The sequence below is a fragment of the Phyllobates terribilis genome, unplaced genomic scaffold (assembly GCF_046119375.1).
Source record: "Phyllobates terribilis strain yellow unplaced genomic scaffold, ASM4611937v1 Scaffold_2__4_contigs__length_985480577, whole genome shotgun sequence".
NCBI classification, from domain to species: domain Eukaryota; kingdom Metazoa; phylum Chordata; class Amphibia; order Anura; family Dendrobatidae; genus Phyllobates; species Phyllobates terribilis.
Genome location: NW_027362762.1, coordinates 182,608,425 through 182,624,718, shown reverse-complemented (window position 1 = coordinate 182,624,718; position 16,294 = coordinate 182,608,425). Strand labels below are relative to the sequence as shown.

The following is a 16,294-nucleotide window of genomic DNA, read 5'->3' as shown; positions in this document are numbered from 1 at the left end:
AGCAGGTTTTTGCTACCTCATCTGAAAGCAGCATAATGTAGGCAAAGAGACCCAGATTCCAGTGATAGATCACTTAGGTTACTGGGTGCAGCAGTTAGGACACAGAGTTTTTAGATATAGCATGTAGAACAGCTCAGAAAGCTGCCCCCACCCCACCACAGCTTTCTGTGTACATTGTATATTGGCAGTGAGCTACTTATCAGAGGAGGGGCGGAGTCGGATGACTTGGCAGGAGGCAGCTAGTCCCAGCAATGATAATGGCCTAGTGATAAAACCTTCATTATAAGTAAACAACAGCACACAGCCTGATAAGTGACATATTGCTAAATTCAGTGTTCTAACCCCCAACTCATACTGTCCTCAGATTACATAGCAAAAAACTGCTGACAAATTCCCTTTAATTCTATTCAAAATGCCACTTTTAATGTCTACTGCAGTCCCTGAATTATTCATTCCGCTCATGACAAACGTCTTTACGAGGGTTTACGAGGGACCGTTCCTGTCAAACTAATCTGATTAGCTTTTATGAAGATGTAAGTTCTGGACTGGACCAAGGAAATGCAGTGGATGTTGTGTATATGGACTTTTCAAAAGCTTTTGATACGGTTCACACAAAAGGTTGATGCATAAAATGAGAACAATGGGGATAGGGGAAAATATATGTAAGTGGGTTAAGAACTGGCTCAGTGATAGGAAACAAAGGGTGGTTATTAATGGAATGCACTCAGACTGGGTCACAGTTAACAGTGGGGTATCACAGGGGTCAGTATTGGGCCCGCTTCTTTTTAACAGATTTATTAATGACCTTGTAAGGGGCATAGTATTTCAATATTTGCAGATGACACGCAAATTGCCTCTTCAGAGAAAAAGAGGACTTGTACTCTATAGCGCCACCTATTGGAAGCAGCAATCCTACAAGTCACAATCAACCCTTTAACGAGTCGTGCAATATGAGTTAAGATAAAAGCCAAATCAGAATCTCAATTTGCAGACACGGTGTTTCGGGCTGTTGGCCCTCGTCAGTGCAAAGTATGAGGTCTGATTTGGCTAGGTGAGAGGCTCTGGACTGAGGTCTAAGGGGTAGCGTTTCTCCTTAAGGAGAGTGACACACCAACGCTGGCACGTCAAGGTAAGGAGGCTTATTCGCCATGCAATGTTCCTCTGGGAAATTTAATATGCAAATTGCCTCTTCAGAGAAAAAGAGGACTTGTACTCTATAGCGCCACCTATTGGAAGCAGCAATCCTACAAGTCACAATCAACCCTTTAATGAGTCGTGCAATATGACTTAGGATAAAAGCCAAATCAGAATCTCAATTTGCAGACACAGTGTTTCGGGCTGTTGGCCCTCGTCAGTGCAAAGTATGAGGTCTGATGACACTAAACTCTGCAGGGTAATCAATACAGAGGAGGACAATTTTATATTACAGGAGGATCTATGTAAACTAGAAGCTTGGGCTGATAAATGGCAAATGAGCTTTAATGGGGATAAATGTAAGGTAATGCACTTGGGTAGAGGAAATAAAATGTGTAATTATATGCTTAATTGTAAAACACTGGGCAAAACTGTAACTGAAAAAGACCTGGGTGTATTGGTGGACGACAAGCTCACGTTTAGTGGCCAGTGTCAGGCAGCTGCTGTAAAGGCAAATAAAATAATGGGATGCATTAAAAGAGGCATAGATGCTCATGAGGAGAACATCATTTTACCTCTATACAAGTCATTAGTGCGACCACACTTAGAATACTGTGTACAGTTCTGGTCTCCGGTGTATAAGAAAGACATAGCTGAACTAGAGAGGGTGCAGAGAAGAGCGACCAAGGTTATTAGAGGACTGGGGGTCTGCAATACCAAGACAGGTTATTACACTTGGGGTTATTTACTTTGGAAAAACGAAGGGTTAGGGGTGATCTTATTACTATGTACAAGTATATGAGGGGACAGTACAAAGACCTTTCTACTGATCTTTTTACTCTGAGGCCTAAGACGGGGACAAGGGGGCATCTTCTACGTCTGGAGGAAAGAAGGTTTAATCATAATCACAGACGTGGATTCTTTACTGTAAGAGCAGTGAGACTATGGAACTCTCTGCCGCATGATGTTGTAATGAGTGATTCACTGTTAAAATTTAAGAAGGGCATGGGTGTCTTTCTTGAAAAGTATAATATTACAGGTTATAGATACTAGATTCCTTGATAGGGCGTTGATCCAGGGAACTAGTCTGATTGTTGTATGGAGTCAGGAAGGAATTTTTTTCCCCAATGTGGAGCTTAGTGTTTGCCACATGGTTTTTTTTTTGCCTTCTTCTGGATCAACATGTTAGGCTATGGGTTGAACTAGATGGACTTAGTCTTCCTTCAACCTTAAAAACTATGTTACTATGTTTAGTTCCTAGTAGAACAACCTGTGACTTTTACAATCAGCTGCAAAGAGTTTGCATAGCCAGACACCGGCTTCTGACAGCGTTCCTAAAGGCACTTAGCCCATTCTGTATGGCAATAATTCTGACACTACAATATTCATTAAAGGGGCATTTTGCGTTGAATTTATTTTATTAGTTGTGTTGAGTTGCTTACATTGTTCTTGTTTCATTGGTTTACTGCAAACAGCAGAAAGTTTACAAATGTTGCTAATAAGTCTAATTTGCAATGGGGTTGAATAGCTTTAATTGCAACTGTATATGGCAATTTTAGGTTGATGCTGTTTACCACAATGTAAGGACCTTTAGCAGTATTAAGCAATGCCGCATTGAAGTGTTAAGCACCCCATCACCGAACTCATAACTAGGGTCAGTGATTAAAATGGGCAAATACGGACTGAATGTGTATGGCTGTGTTAGCCCATTAAGATCGTTCATAAAATGGTCGATCAACCTGAAATATACTTTAAAGGAAACCTGTGATAATGTTTTTGTTATCCTATCTGAGAGCAGCATAATGTAGGAACAGAGACCCTGATTCCAGCAACGTACCAGTTACTTTCCTGGGTGCAGCTGTTTTGATTTAAAACTGTTTTCTCTGCTGCAGATCTAGCAGTTCTCTGAATTCTGAGCTCTGTTTAACCCCGCCCAAACCACCGAATGACAGTTTCCTGTGTACACTGTGCATAGGCAGAAAGCTGCTAATGAGTAGTGAAGACGGGATTATACAGAGCTCAAGAATATGGAGGACTATATGGCAGCATGACTACTAGTCCGCTAGTGATAGTCTCGTGATGATAAAATAGTGATTTTATCAAAACTTTTCCTCTACATTATGCTGTTCTTAGATTAGGTAACAAAAAACTGGTAAAAGAGTTCCTTTAATTACTTGTCTATGGGGTCTTTATTCATATACATACACGTCCTTTCCCCTTGGCTCGACATATCCCAAAATGAGTGGCGCAAGATTACCTTATTTTAAAAAAACGTGATTTTGAGACACTCTGTTGAGAGAGGTTTATGACATATGTTTCTATTTGTGTCCTTATGTTTCTGTTTATGGCTTTGATGTTATTTGCCTCCTGTCATGGGTCTTGCTAGTATATCGCAATAATGCTTTACTTTTGAGAAATTGAAGTCCCCAAAGAGGTTGTCATTTTGTTTTATTGCCTATCGTTTTAGGAATATGCAAAGCATTTATGGTACATTATAAATCACTTACATTTAGGGAAATGGACCCAAAACAGTTGCAGTTATGTAAAATAACAAATCGAGATAGAACTTACCCTTCTTCGCTCCAGTGCCGACTCCCAGCGCTGCACCTGAGCGCACTACCAACTGTTTTGCTTGAAAAATATGTGTGAATAGGAGTTCACACAGCGTGCCGCCACCTCGCAGTTTTTGCCTTAGTCTGTTGCTATTTTACGACCATATCTTTGGTCCGAGTGCAATCCGAATCGCAATCGGACCAATTTCTTCACTGACCGAATCAGCGTGTGAAAAAAATGCAACATGCACAATTTTCCTCTGTAAAATCGGATGAAACTCACCTATTCAAGTCTATGAGTGTAACAAAAAAATCGGATGCCATAAGGAGCGACAGTACAGCATCCAATTTTTCCATATACATTGCAATTCTGTAACATGGGAAACTGTAAATGGTCTGGTAAATGATTAATAGCTGCTGCTGTAACCAAACGGATTGCACAAGGAATGCACATGGTTTGCACATGGATGACAAGTGAGAAAATAATAATCCCACTTTTTTGGATGAAATTTTCTTTATACAGTCGTATGAGTCTATCCTAAGAAAGGTCACGCTATGTAAAAAGCAAACTGGTTTGTATTCTCAGTATTTTTTTTTCTCAAATGCACAATGAAAAGCAAGAAAAAAAAAAGGATTATTGATCCAGAAATCAATGTTGTGGTTTATAGTTTAATGTTTTATTAAACTTCACTGTTATAGTTTATGCATTAACTGCCAAGAAATCATCATATTTTCTGGTTTTACCAAAAGGCTAGGGTTGTGTTCACATGTCCATTTGGGAATTCCATTTTTACGGTCCGTTTTAGGAGCTGTTTTGGTAAAAATACGTGGGTCATATTCAGACCGTGAAGGTCAGATGTGTGAAACAGGCCCAAGGGTATGTACACACTGCGACTTCTAGACAATGGCGTACCCGCATAGTTTTTGAAGTAGAAGACACTTCAGGAAAAAGGAATGGACTGGTCACTTGTTTTAACTACAATATGGCTTTCGTGGCCTGCCGCTGTTAAAAGAAGTTACAAAAGACGGAAGCTATGCGCGGCACGTTCTTGTGCATATGTTCATTCTTTTTGCTATTTCTTTAGTGCTTTTTCAGGCGGTTCCATGCGAAATCCACCTCAAAAAGATGGTGTGTTCAGAGATCCTCCAGCTATGGTCACACGGCAGTATTTTGGTCAGTATTTCACATCAGTATTTGTAAAAGAACAGGAGTGGGTGAAAAATGCAGAAATGGTGCACGTGTTTCTTTTATACTTTTTGTCTTAAACATAGTGTTGTGAAATACTGACAAAAATACTAACAGAAATTCAGAATATTAACGTTTTTGTCCCATATCCGGACCTTTATCAAAATAATGCGGATTTTGTGGGGAAAAGTGGAGGAACCACATGAGCAGCGCTGTGGCGAGCATGACTAAGGTCACTGGCTGTGTGAAACATTAATATTCTGGATTTATTGGATTGCATTTCTAAAGAAATATTCCTTTTTTCACTTCATCCATTTGAGTGCCCAGTTTTCATCTACTTAACAACCTAAGTATGTGTTATTCCTAACAGAGAGAAATTTAAGCTAGAAAAACTCCACATAAATATTGTAGTCACAACTGTATAACGATTTCTCTTTGCATAGAAACAACTCCAGAAACGATTTATAGATTAGATTTGCTCTTACAAAACAAAAACAAAGCAACGCCCAAATGCTCGAGGAACAGACATCCATAGTGATCTATGATTTTTATCCAATTATTTTTGTGATGGACCACTGTGTCATACTATTACAGCGACATAAATTAAGTAGAGATAAGAAAAAAACATTTGGCAACCCTAGGCCGACACCCAGTCAGGTCCTCCATGGCAGTCAGATCAGCCTTCATTCCTGCACTTGGCAACCTTGGCCCAGCATCCTGGGCGCCTTTTGCGCTTAATTGGCCCTATGATATATATCAAGATATCATGTGAGTAGGGATGAGCGAACCCGTGGATGTTCGAGTTTGGCCCAACTAGAGTTCAAAGTATGGGCCGGCATCCGAATGTGACCCCAGACTTGACACCGAATCCGAACCCAATAGAAGTCAATGGCAACTCGAACTTCAGTGCTTTAAAATGGCAGTAAAAAGGTCCTAGTAAGGGCTAGAGGGCTGCATAAGGAAGCAAAACGAGGGTAAGAGAAGGACAGGTGCCCTGCAAACAAATGTGGATAGGGAAATGACTTAAAATAACATAGAATCCCCCATAAAAAAGGATCCCGTGGCAGAGGCAGGTCTAAGCCTGACAGAGGTGCCGCATAGGCCCCCACACCCTCGCCCCTATCCTGATCGACCCTGTGCGTTACCTTGGGTGCAGTGGGTCACGAGGTAGAGCGGCCAAGGTGTCTTCTGAAGGCCACTCACCTCACTCTCCCCTTGCAAGGGTTGTTTTCTAAATGTCTGCCACTTCGGGACCTGCTCATATAGGGAGCCGCTCTCCCTTTTGACCACCCCAGTGCCATACGGGCTCCGTTACATGGTGACCACGGGTAATAGAGAATCAGGGTTCTATTCCGGAGAGGCAGCCTGATAAATGGATACTACATCCAAGGAGGGCAGCGGTCAAGCAAATTACCCACTCTTCAACTGAGTCAGCAGTTGATATTGCAAGACAAAATAGCCATCCATGACAATTTAGAGGCTCTGTAATTGGAGTGAGTAGTTATATCCTTTAATGAGCATCTATTGGAGGGCAAATCTGGTGCCAGCAGCCATGGTAATTCCAGCTCCAGTAGCGTACAGGTGCATCTCACTAAATTAGAATATCATCAAAAAGTTAATTTATTTCAGTTTTTAAATACAAAAAGTGAAACTCATATATTATATAGAGTCATTACAAACAGAGTGATCCATCCCAAGTGTTTATTTCTGTTAATGTTGATGATTATGGTTTTACAGCCAATGAAAACACAAAAGTCATTATCTCAGTAAATTAAAATAATTAACAAAAACACCTGCAAAGCATTTAAAAGGTCCCTTAGACTGTTTCAGTAGGCTCCACAATCATGGGGAAGACTGCTGACTTGACAGATGTCCAGAAGGCAGTCATTGACACACTCCACAAGGTCCCAGAGTTCCCATTTTCATTTGGAAATCAAGGTCCCAGAGTCTGGAGGAAGAGTGGAGAGGCACACAATCCAAGCTGCTTGAGGTCTAGTGTGAAGTTTCCACAATCCGTGATGGTTTGGGGAGCCATGTCATCTGCTGGTGTAGGTCCACTGTGTTTTATCAAGACCAAAGTCAGCGCAGCCATCTACCAGGAAATTTTAGAGCACTTCATGCTTCCCTCTGCCGACAAGCTTTTTGGAGATGGAAATTTCATTCTCCAGCAGGACTTGGCACCTGTCCACTCTGCCAAAAGTACCAATACCTGGTTTAAAAACAACAGTATCACTGTGCTTGATTGGCCAGCAAACTCGCCTGACCTTAACCCCATAGAGAATATATGGGGTATTGTCAAGAGGAAGATGAGAGACACCAGACCCAACAATGCAGACGAGCTGAAGGCTGCTATCAAATCAACCTGGGCTTCCATAACACCTCAGGAGTGCCACAGGCTGATTGCCTCCATGCCATGCTGCATTGATGTAGTAATTGATGCAAAAGGAGCCCCGACCAAGTATTGAGTGCATTTACTGAACACACATTTCAGTAGGCCAACATTTCGGATTTTAAGAACATTTTTCAAGCTGCTGTTATAAAATATTCTAATTTACTGAGATAATGACTTTTGTGTTTTCATTGGCTGTAAGCCATAATCATCAGCATTAACAGAAGTAAACACTTGAAATAGATCACTCTGTTTGTAATGACTCTATATAATATATGAGCTTCACTTTTTGTATTGAAGAACTGAAATAAATTAACTTTTTGATGATATTCTAATTTAGTGAGATGCACCTGTAAGTCTCCCACCACTACCACATACACACGGATGTTACAGTGAAACTACAAATGGTCATTAAATCAATCAATTTGGATAACATTTTTTGAATTTCTGGCTACATATCGCCATAAAATTCTGAACCGGTAAGGGAATGCATGGAAAGCCTGACAAAGGTGCCACATAGGCCCTCACGCCCTCGCCCCTCTCCCGAGCGACTGCCTTGGGTGTGTTGGTGAAGGAAGCAGGGCGGCCGTGGTGTCCATGGGAAGCCATTCATCTCACTCTCACCGTTCAATGGGTGTTTGCTCTAAACCTGCTACCTATGGACCTGCCTGTACAGCGAGCCGCTCTCCCTTCCAACACCCCCCCATGCCATACAGGCTTCAATACATGTCTTGTCCTTCTACAGTGTATCAGGGTTTGAATCTGGAGAGAGAGCCTGATAAATGAGGACCACATCCAATGGAAGGCAGCATTCGTGCATATTACCCATTCTTCAAATTTTGGGACAAATTTAAAAAGTTTATAAAGTCGATTGGATTAAAAAAAATTTTGAAGATGAGGCCCTGTACCACGACTGCCGTGTATACACGGATGGCCGTAAAATTATGAACTGGTAAAGGAATGCATGGAAAGCAGCTAGTATGTTGTGGACTGTGGAAGGGTTGTACGTGAACAGAGTGAACACTCATTTCAAGCAGATGATACCGATCTGAAACAAGAAGAAACACAACAAGATGGCAAAAAGTAAGACAAGAACTTGACTGCCATATCTACATCCCTTACTTGATGCACTCCTCCTTTTTTTAAGTGTTTTTTTAGGCAAAGTACTCCCACAAACATGGTTGCAGATTAGAAAAAAAAGTTTTTACAAATCACAGACACGGGTGCATAAGAGTATACTGTAGCACCCTGAGGATTCGGCTGCTACAGGGGTATTGCACCTCAAGCCAGAGGTGTGATATTCCACTCCCGGGTAAGGATGGAGTGTGGAACTGAGCTCAGTAGGCTGCATGCACTACACACATCCCATTTCCGGGGAACAGACCGACGGTACTCCCACTAGAGAAATGTGCAGGTACGACAGTGTCTGTTCCTGGCTGGAGTGGGAGGGGGGTGGAACATCCCAGTAGTGTAGGGGCAGATAGGGGGAGCAGCCTGGGTAAAGCTAGGAGCTCATTGGGTGCTGGTCACCTGAGCTCACACATAGAGGGAGTATATAAGGTGGGTACCATCTTAGATCAGGGTCTTTGTAGAGGAAGAGAGCAGAGGAGAAGAGCAGCTCCAAGGCCAAGAGAGAGAGAGAGGAGAAAGAAAGACCCAGAGGGGGAGAAAGAAGGAACTCCAAGAGCCCAAATTAGACCAGAGGGTGAAGAGTTGGCAACAGGGTACCGGATCCCAAGCTGGCAGAGGCTACAGCACACCTTAGCCAGGAACCGGAGGTCGTGGGCAGGATTGATCTGCCACGATCACCCACTAAATCCACCCGGAAGGCAGACCAGGAATAGGGTCAGGGAACCCAGAGACAAGGGTTTACCACCAAGAGGCCCGAGGGAGCCGGACATAGGTGGATCCCTGGTGGGGAAGGCCAGAGAAGAGGACAAGACAGAAAGGGAGCTCAGGCCACGCTCCAGAATCACCTGGGGGTTGGCCGAGTCCAGGACCTGGTGGACGCAGCACGGCTCGGGTGGTCACTCAAGGCCAGAGTGACCAGAACAACTGCAGTAAGTAAACAAACCCTGAACTGCACAGCCCGACTCTGAGTCTCATTTCCATCCTCGCTGCACCACCACAACCCCCATCCTCTGCAACTGACCCCCTGAGGCTATACCCCTCCCGTTGGGGGTTATACTACCTGAGCTGCACATACATCACCAGCCTCAGCGGACCCTGCTGCAGCGGCGGCCGTATTGACCGCAATTCAACGGGTGGCGTAGTCGACACAAAAGAACATCTAGTAACATCATAAGGACTGCCACACACTGAGCTTGACACCCTGGGCACGGACCGGGTCACAGCCACTCGGAGACTACAACCCCCATCTGATCCGGCTCCGGGTATCCCCAACAACACTGGCCCAGGGGGCGCGTCAATACAAATTTGTTTTAACGCACATGACTCCCCCAGACACAATTGCCGATTAGAAAAATTTGTGTGTAAGCACAGTACTATCACAGACACATGTGCAGAGTATACATAGTCTATTTGGATAACTGCACACATGCAAAGCTTAATACTGTCTCTCACTACAGCTGAGTTTTGTCCCTATGGCAATTCAGAAATAAATAATAATCTTGAACCAGGAGGAAGAGGTCTAAGTGGAGGAGGATGTGGAAGAGGTTAGAGGTGGAAGAGGCAAGGGAGGCATAATCCAACACTGTTTTTATGTTTTGTTTTTCCTTTTTTTTCAGTGTTTTATTTATTTATTTATTTATTTTAACCGACTTAAAACAACCTAAAATTAACAAAACTAAAACTATCAATCTAGAACCAGGAAGAATAGGTCCAAGTGGAGGAAGAGCGGAACATGACAATATAGGTGGAAGAGGCAAGGGAGGAGTAATCCAACACTGCTTTTGTGGGGGGGAGGTGGGTTTCCTTTTTTTTTTTCTTTTTTGGGGCTTTTTTTTAGGGAACTGACTTAAAAGAACATAGAATGAACCCCAAATAAACTAGCAAGCTACAACCAGGGGGCAGAAGTCCAACTGGAGGAGGAGGTGGAGGAGGTGGACGTCGCAGTGTAGGTGGGAGAGGTGGAGGAGATGGTAGCCAACACAGTTTTTTTTTTATTATTTGGGGAGGAGTCATCCAAATGAAACAAATAGCAAATACAGTTTAATATTGACTGGATGTGGCTGGTATAGCTGTCTAGTCATCCAAAAGGTATGGACAAGTCCTGTGGGATCCACACCTGGTTCATTTTAATGAATGTTAGCTTCCTCACAATAACTGTGGACAGGCGGATGCGCCTGTCTGTTATCACACCCCATGCCGTGCTAACCACATGGTCCGACATGTACATTTGCTGCAGGGCAGGCCAGCACCTCCACGGCATAAAGGGAAAGCTCAGGCCATGTGTCCAATTTGGAGACCCAGAAGTTAAATTGGGCAGACCCATCGGTTAGTGCGTGGAGACGTGTGGACAGGTACTCTTCTACCATGTTGTTGTAACGCTGCCTCCTGCAAATACGGATCATATCAGATGGTGGTGCAGGATGTTGTTGCGTGCTCATAAAATTTTGCCACATATTGGCCATGCTAACCCTGCCTTCCGAGGTGGTGGCAGTGCCCAGCTGCGTTGGCAACTTCCTACTCCGCCTTTGCCGTGTTCTTCCACTGAGCCAGCGCTGTCAGGTAGGAAATCCATCAGTAGTTTTTCCACCAAAATGTGCTTGTATTTACACGTTTTGCGATCCTGCTACCATGATGGAAGTAATGATGGTACGTTGTCCTTGAAGCGGGGTGGCCACCTAGTAATCAGCACTGGTATCAATATGGGCAAGTCGGCGGCTGTTGCGCAGGCACAGCAGCATGTATTGGCTCATGTGTGCCAGGCTGCCCCGAGGCAATGACAATCTGTCCTCGGTTAGAGGTGTATCATCTGGGTCCTCTGTATCCTCCCAACCACACTCCAGTGATGCCTACGAGCTAATTTGAGTGCCACCCTGCTGTGAACACGGTTACCTGGCCACTGTTGGGACTGTAACCCACCCTCCAAGCCATATGTGGACGACAGACCTGATAATGGTGTAAATTAGCCCCCCCCACCAGCTCCCCTTCCTCCTGTGCCACCACCTCATCCATCATCACCTGAATTGTTTTTTGCAGCAGGCATATAAGTGGAATAGTAACGCTGATGATGGTGTCATCAGCACTGGCCATATTGGTGGAGTATTCAATGCAGCGACTCAGCTGAAACTCCACTATTGTCTGCTGCTGCTCCCACAGTCTCTCTAGCATATGCAAGGTGGAGTTCCACCTTGTTGATACGTATGAGGCGGTGAGCGGAAAGGCAGAAATAACACTGTAGCACAGACAGGCGAGCAACAGCAGGGTGAGAATGCCAAAAGAGCACACACACTGCCTGCACTTTAAGCAGCAGCTATGACATATGTGGTATAGGTAGTTTTTCAGGAAGCTTTGCTCCACTAGGTTCAGCACATACGTAAGACAAAGGCATGTACGTCAAACTGACTAAGTCCAGAGCGTTTTTGAGATTTCGTCCGTTATGACACACCACCGGGCCGGGCTTGAGATTCATCGGCATCAACCACTCATCTGTCTGCTGTTTGATCCCTGTCCACAGCTCCTGCGCATTATGGGATTTGTCCCCCAAACAGATGAATTTCAGAACAGACTGCTGTCGTTTTCCCCTGGCTGTGCAAAAGTTGGTGGTGCCGGTCTTACTGTGCCTCGATGAGGAGTCAGTGGAGGAAGCAGAGTAGGAGGCAACCTGGACAGACAAACGTCCAGCAATTCATTGTGGTAATAGGACATGGGCTAGAACGCCTTCCGCCTCTGTCCCAGCGGCCACTACATTTACCTAGTAGGCAGCTATCAGCAAACATCGATTGTTCAATTACCCTGTGTCCCTGTCCCCAAAAGATAGCAAACAATAAGCTGCGACAAATGTCAACCCATGAGTCAATGTTCAGGCTCATATGAACAATGGCTCAGGTCTCTTGACCCACCGAAGAGTCAACATTCAGGCTCATATTAACAATGGTATTTGTTTCTTAACCCATCTCCTCTTATCTCCTCTTTCTCTAGAGAATTTTGGGGATGGAAAGCTGAACACTTCAAAACGATGGTGTGGAGATGCTCGCTGACGCTGGTGGTGGTGCTGTCACATCCTCTCTTCGCGTGGAAGCAGGCAGCCCTGTTGATCGTGAGCATTAGGAAGAGGCTGAGACGGCAGCAGAAGGGGGAGCATGAGGAGGCTCAGATCTGTCATGTTTTTAAGGTATGTACTCCAGTGCACCTTTTGCTTGGAATTCAGATGCCTCGTCATGCAGGTCATGCTCAGGTTCAGAAGATTTATGCCCCGCTTCAGGCTCTGACAGCACAGTGTGCAAATTACCCATCGCTTGTCATCAGCACATTGACTGAAGAAATGCCATGCCAGGGAGCTGTTTTGAGCTGGCTTTAGTGTGCTCATTTCAGCCATGCGGTGGGCAGTAGCAGCCGACGTACTGGCTAGGGGCCGCCCACTGTGGTGACTTTGCACCCTGCTCCCTCTTTTGCTGTGCTGCTGGGGCAGTGTGGCCACCTCCTCTTCCTCCGAACTGCATACGTAACTAGGATGGATTTCGTTCCATGTGGAGTCTAGGACCTCATCATACCATGAATCTCCTCAACCCTGCCCTCCTTGCCGGTCAGCTCACTGCAGAAAGACACAGCGGTTGGCAACTGAGTTTCGTCATCATCTGACATGTGCTGCGGTGGTTCACTGACTGTGCACACTAGCCCTTCCACGTACTCATCCCTCAACCTAACAAGTGGTTAAGCATCAGTGCAATCAGTCTCTTCCAGGGCCAGGTAAAAGAGCCATGGAACCCCAGCCAGTGAAGTCATCAAAAAGCAGAAAAGACTGCTGCATGAATTAGGGCTCAGACTGCTTGGCTGGTTTCCAAGGGGGTGAGGTGGAAGCCGGATGACCATGTTCCTCAGGTGCCAACACTTTCTGCACTGGACCAGGTGGAAGACAATGAGAAGGAACTGGAGGCACTCTCAGCCATCCAATCTAACACCTTTTCAACATCCTGTGGCCTCACCATAAATGCAGTGGTACTCAGCCCTACGAAATAACATGGAACGTCCTGTCACCTGCATGCACCCGAGGAAGGTGTTTCATTTAGGCACGTAGCAGGCACAGAATGACCACATCCTTTCCCTGCAGCAGCTACACCACTACCACCAGAAGCAGCTACACCAGCACCACTATGGCCACATCCTCTATTTGATGCTTTCCTAATTTTTGGAAGTAAATTTTAGGCACACTACTCGCACGGAGATGGCGGCAGAGTAGCATTATTTTTTAGGCACACTACTCGTATAAACACAGCAGTAGAGTAAAATGATTTTTAGGCCCACAAATGGCAAAGAGACAGCAGAGAAGAATTATTTTTCAAGCACACTACTCGCAAAAAGATGGCAGCAGAGTAAAATTATTTTTTAGGCCCACAAATGACACAGACAGAGTGGCATAGTAGAGTTATTTTTTAGGCGCACTACTTGCCAAAAATGGCTGCAGAGTAGAATTATTTTTTAGGCCCACAAATGGCAAAGAGAAAGCTTCAGAGTAGAATTATTTTTTAAGCACACTACTCGTATACACACAGTGGTAGAGTAAAATTATTTTTTAAGCCCACAAATGGCAAAGAGATGGCAGAGTAGAATTGCTTTTTAGGCACACTACTTGCAAAAAGATGGCTGCAGAGTCCAAAAAAAATTATTGTAAAATAATATCTGGTAAAAAGATTGTGTTCGGGGTTCGGTACCAGACACTAAGTCTCCACTACGAAACCAGAACTTTACCGTTCAGGTTCGCTCATCCCTACATGTGAGGCCTAGTGGCTGATTCTTCAGCTGTGGCAACCCATTGACATCCCTCGATCCCATCACATGGGCGCTGATTGGCAATCAAATTGCATCATTTCAATGCATTTAAGCTGTTAAACATCTATGCAGTTAGAGGCAGACGCTGGTGGTGTACATGTCGTGAAGGGGTTATAATATCTGGAAAGTATAGCTGTAGTATGTGGACACTACATGGCACTATTTTTGTTCACAGTATGAATTTGTACTCACTTCTTCTCTTTTCTCCCTTTGTTTCTATTTGTCATAAGTGATAATCCTGAAACTTGAATGTAAAGTATCAGGAAGTTGCTAAAAATGCAACTATCTAATGTAAAGTCATTCATAGCTCCAAACCAGAGATTTAATGTACACAGGTATTAATACTAAATTCATAAATGAAAATTGTGGTGTGTTCTGTGGTCCTTCAGCCCTAGAAGCATTTCTCCATCATACGGTGCCCTGAGGCAATATCTATTACATGCCGCTCCACGTAACAGGTTTTATACACAGCTCTGTAGGGATGAGGCCTTACTACAAGTAGAACGTCTGATTTGTTTTCACGTATTAGGACTTTCGGTTACTATCGATGTCAGGGTAATAACATTTTATCCCATTTTCTCATCTCTGCTTCAGCCATAACCATATCCGATTCCATGAGCTGAGTCTAAACATCTGTTAACATCATTTCTCGCAGTATTTTGCTGTGTTATAGTAAATGTTTCCGGTAACACATAAGAGACCTTTCCAGGAAGCCACTTGTCTAAAGTTTTCATGTGTCCATAGCCATTTTATAACTACTGACACCACAATGTGGTTGACACTTGGTGAAATTCCTCCGAGGCCTAGAAATGTTTTCAGAATTTCAGTCAGAATCCGAGTCCGACCTCCTCACGTCGTCTCTTCGCAACATCGACGTCAAATATCTAAAATACGGAAGACGTTATGTGAACAGTAGACGACCCTCTTCCCTTTATCCTTCACTTAAGTGTTAACAAACTGGTGCCAGAAGGGGTGAATTCACATGCCGTATCTTACCACACACACATGTATTATAAACTACTCACAGGCATCACGACAGAGGCAAGAACATGCGAATACAACCTGTGAGTAAAAAAAACACTACAAGAACTCATATGGGTAATCTTACCTCCCCCACAGAAGAACTTTTCCCTCTGCTAGCTTTCAGTTTGGCCTGCAGTGCTTTCAGGAATCCTTGATTCGATATGTTCAGATCAGGTCCATTAACATCCAACAATTGATAACCAGCAGGACCCTCATGGATAAAGTATTGGCAATGAAAACGCAAAGACAACTCTCAAATTTCTCTCAGTGTTAAAATCTTCCTGCTTTCTGCTACGTCTTTTTTTCTTGTTTTCACTTCCTGATTTTAGCACAGCATATTGGCGTTCAGCCTGGTCTTTTTTTATGTTTTGGCCCTGCCCTTAAAGTTGCACAAATTTCCTCTCTGTGTCAGTTTTCTTGGAAATGACTCCTGTTCCATTATGTTGATCTCTCTAATACTTGTAAGACCAGTGTTAAACTTCTATTATATTTTTGCTGCAGGTAGGAGGATGGACGACTTCTGTACGGTGTTTTCTGTGTACTTTGTCTGTGACATGTTGTTTGCACACAGCCTGTATACAGTAAAGCACGAACAAATAATAAGCTCACGGAGGTCTGTAAAAGATAGATTGCAAGGAATTTTTGCTACAGGGAATACTAAAATATTTTAAATCAATACTTGATAATCTGCAAAATTTGTTATTCCAGTTTTAGCTTCGAGCACCCAACTGTAATATAGTGTGGAATATCCAAAAAGAAAATGACTCTTGATGACTACAAAGCATAATTAAAGGATTGTGCAGGCTTGGAACAAAAGTCTTCAGTCACTCTGAGACTGCAGACTGGCGACTCAAGATGCCAAGCACGTGACCACATTTATGTGATTTGCATACTTGTCTTATTCGGATTCTGGAGAAAAAAAAAGGAAAATCCAGCTTCCACAATATAAAATCTTCTATCTTTATTTAATCCTTTAAAAATCGAGACATGGGTACAAACCACTGATTCGGATTCTCTCAATTCACTAACGCATCTGGTCGCATATATGTGGTCATG

General features: G+C 43.8%; 1 protein-coding gene across 1 annotated transcript in view; it reads right to left on the bottom strand.

Annotated features, from left to right (window-relative positions):
* The window catches only part of STAT6 (signal transducer and activator of transcription 6), a 202,675-nt gene extending 186,989 nt beyond the window's left edge, over positions 1 to 15,686 (bottom strand). The window contains exon 1 of the mRNA XM_073663346.1: positions 15,324 to 15,686. The gene's annotated coding sequence lies outside the window, so the exon portion shown is untranslated. The remainder of the gene's footprint in view (positions 1 to 15,323) is intronic.
* Positions 15,687 to 16,294: the final 608 nt, after the last annotated feature.